A 4066-nucleotide genomic window follows, 5' to 3' on the forward strand; every position below is an offset into this window, starting at 1 on the left:
TTTTGCTTTTCCTCCACAAGAAAGAATGTAAAGTCCATAATGCACAACAACCATACACCCTCAGTACTGTATTATATTTTTTTAATATTTCATTTGAATTTGTATTTACTGTCTATATATTTTTAGAGACTGAAACCTTGTTCAGAGAGAGCAGACATTTTCTGCTGCACCTATGGGAAAATGCAATATTTTTTTCGTGATGGGGAAACCTTGAAATTTTAATACTGAACCATCTGTAACTGGAATGCTTAAAGCACATTACTATATTTTTGCTAAGAAGCTTTAACCCAAAGGTACTATATAATGTACAGGAGTGTTTTTGTTTGTTTTTCTTAGTTTTCTTAAACTGTTATTTATTTTGTGTCAAATGGTAGAATGTTAACCATGTTATTTTCTGCAGAACCTACCATACTTAAGCAGTTTAAGAGCATTTGTAATTACTAAATTTCATTGAAATTATGATTTGCACACACGACAGTTACAAAGCAAGGTCTTGTAAATCTTAAGTGATGCCATTTTTGATTCCTTCCCCTTTTCAGAAGCACAGTTTTGGGAGTCAGAAGTTAAAATAAAGCATACAGTTTTGGCAGCAAGGCTTTGAATTGGATCACCGTAACAGTCAGAAGAGAATATCTGGAGAAAAATAATCACTTCTCCAGTATGCAAACAAAATCTTAATTCCAGGTTTGTTTTATCTGTAATGTGATACTAGAGGGGCAGTGCCTAGAAGCTAGGAAAAGTAATGTTAAACTGTAGTAATGCTAAACTTTTTGTTCTCATCCCTAGAGGAGTTGGTATAGATTGTCTTGTCACTGTCTATTAGTGGAAAAAAAAAATCTTAAAATTCTATAGTATCCTTTATAAGCTCTACTGGATTTTTTTTTGAGATTAGGGTGATTTTTCTATTGCTTGATCCTTTGACTTTTTAAAATATTTGTGTGATATAGTCCTGGCTATAAGTAAATGGCACATAGGATGATCTTTTGGGGAACAGCTTTTTGCAAGAATTCTATCACAGTTACAGCAAATTACTCAAGAACAGGGCACTTAATAGGTTGTGTTAGAACAATAATAGCATTAATATATAAAGTAGATCTTTTTATCTCTGGTATTAAAGGTTTGAAAAAGCTTTTGCATTGTTTGTATATCATAAAAGCATAAATTTTCTGGTGGTTTTTGGTTTTTTTTTTCTACTGTGGGTAATGAAAGTATTTGAAGACAGTTGATACGTGTGCATATTTTTATACATCTGTTTAAACACAGGCACCATCATAAGCACTTGTTTTAAAACTAAAGGTGAGCAATAGGCAGCTTGTTTCAGCTCTTCTGAAGGCATCTAGAGTGGGTGAACAAACGTATATGGCTGCCACTAGGTGTCACAGCTCTGCTGCTGGATGACTGCCCTTTCTTGAATTCACTGCATCGTTTCCTCAGGCACTGATTTCCTGTGCTTTGACAGCATCTTTGTGTCTTACAAATACAAACTGTTTTGCAAAACTTGTGGATGACATCTTGTCTTGTTGGATTGATTTATCTTTTATTTTTTTTTTTTAAGTCTAGATATATTGCATTTAACTTGCATGCATTTCCTGCATTCAGATTTTTTTTTTTTCTGTAGACATGGGGCCAAAATTATCTGTTCTCTGGCTTTATCAGAATAAACTTTTCTTCACAGGAAATAAATTATAGAATCATTGAAAAGGCCTTTAGGATCATTGAGTCCAACCATTATCAAACTTGAATTAATGGAAATTAATTTTGGGGTATTTTGTGAAGGGAAGCGGGGAAAAAAAATAAACAAGTACCTTCTAAGAATTGATAGAACTCTATTTGTAGAAATGAAGCCTGAGAATTTAGGGATTTGCCACTGCAAAATTTATTTTCTTTATTTTAGTTTAGAAATCAATTCCAAATAAAACATAAGACATACTAACAGATCAGTGAGTAAATAACTTAAAACTAGACAGGCTTTCCACAATATACTTTCTTTTTTTAGTGAAGTAGTTTGAAAATGGTGCAGATGTTGTTACTGAAGGAACATCCTGATTCTTTCATAAGATTTGTATAACCCTCTAGAGTTAAACCACTATTTTCGGATTCTTCTTGGATTTCCCTAAAAATAAACACCAAAAAAATTAAAATGTAACTTTGAGTCTTTTGCAGTCACTGATCAATTTCCTGGCTCTCAATTCATCAGATTCTCCCTTTACTATTTGTGGGGGGTTTTTTTGTCTGGTTTAAAACAGTTTTCCAAAGAAAAGTGTCACTTGTAAATATTAGTGATGAAATTAATACTTTTTAGTCCAGTTGAGATAGTATGTTTTTATTTCTGATTCCTTAACAGTATAATTCTAATTAAGTATAGACAAATTTTTTTTAACGTTTTTTTTCTTAGCATGGTGCAGATTATCAGAGGCTGTGGTTAATTCAGGTGAATAAAATGTTATTTTGATGCACTGCTGTTATAATTGTCAGCAGACTACTTAATACTGAAATTAAATGTGAAATACTCCCAAGATCACTTCCTAAAAATATAAATGGGGAGGTTGAACTAATGTGGATTTTTATAGCTCAAGATGATACTCCCTAGCCAGGGTAATTTTGTAACCCAGCATGCATTTTCTAGGTACTAAAAGCTCCTAATGCTGCAGCTTAGTTGGGCTGTCCCTGGAAAGCGGAGTGCCTCTAGGCTGAACCAGAGCCTGTTTGATCAGAAGCAAGCAGAATACATGGATCTGGTTCTTAGAGAGTCTTGCCACGAGTAGGTCTGGTAAGTGATAAAGCAGATGTCAACGGGTTCTTAAAATCTTCAGTAGTTACTGAGGTTGTACTTGGAGGTGGGTCAACTAATTTGTTACTGCAGGCACGTACGGAGTTAAAGATAAGAAAAGTTTGATAGGAGAGAGTTCTGATACAAACAGCAGCTTATTTGGGAAGCCAGTTCCTGTGTTGACAGCAAAACATGAGAGAATTATTTTCAACATTAGGAGCAGGGAATGAGAATGTGGTAGAGACAAATACCATCTGGGTGTTGTTGGAATGAGAAAGTGATCTCTCTGGGTGGAGGGTAATGGTTGGCTGTCACCAGCCTCAGATCAGAGGTAGACTGCAGGAAGGCCTGGACTGTCATGTGGCACTTCAGAATACCATCATGTCTTACAGTGACAAATCATAAAGATGTCAATATGCTAAACCTATTGAACTATTCGACAGTTCTGTGTTCTACACTGTAAGTGCTTCTTCTGAATCCCTTGTGGTGGTTGGTCAAGTACAGCGCCGTTGTTTGGGTCTAAAGCAGAACTTCAGTCCATGTGGTGCATTGTAGTCCTGGTCTTTTCTGTATATCTTACATTTAGAGTATTGGAAAATTGGGTTTGCCTGCAAGCACAAGACATAAAGTTCGTAATTTTAGTGGCTGCTCACGGTAGTGTTTATAATTCAAACTGAGTGATGCTGCTTCTCCCTAGACCCTGACTTCTGGCCTCTTTCACTTAGTCTTTTGCTTCCTTTCCCTGGGTTGACATGTATCATGTAAATTCATAAAAGGTCTCATGCAATTCCAGGAAGTAGTTGTAAGCTGTAAAGCTTTGTGGCAATTAGGACTTCTCTGAAGATGATAATTTCATTCCCTATCCCTGATAAGTATTTTTTCTGTGTAAATGTGGAGCTTGAAAAGGTATATGAGGTTGGAGGTTCTTGCAGATTAAAAGATATGAAACCATGTTTCAGAGCAGCAAAATTAGAGGATCCAGGAGAAAAAAACAAGTGATGAATGAGCTGGTGAAATGCAGCTGCTGCTGCTGTAGTATATTCTGTGTGTATCTCATTTCTGGAAGACTGATCTAGATTGTTTCCCATTACTGTGACAGATGGCTGTCATGACTAAATTTTCTGGGTTATTCTGGGTTAAATACCAGAGAAAAGGGAATAAAGTATCTCAGCATGACTGATTTATTAAAGGGCAAGTTCACATATGTGGAGAGTTACTACACATGACTTTATTCTTCATTTGTTTTCATGTCAAAACCTCTAGAAATAAGCACACAGTCTTTGGAAATCACAAAAA

Source organism: Indicator indicator, chromosome 3, assembly GCF_027791375.1.
Source record: "Indicator indicator isolate 239-I01 chromosome 3, UM_Iind_1.1, whole genome shotgun sequence".
NCBI lineage: Eukaryota > Metazoa > Chordata > Aves > Piciformes > Indicatoridae > Indicator > Indicator indicator.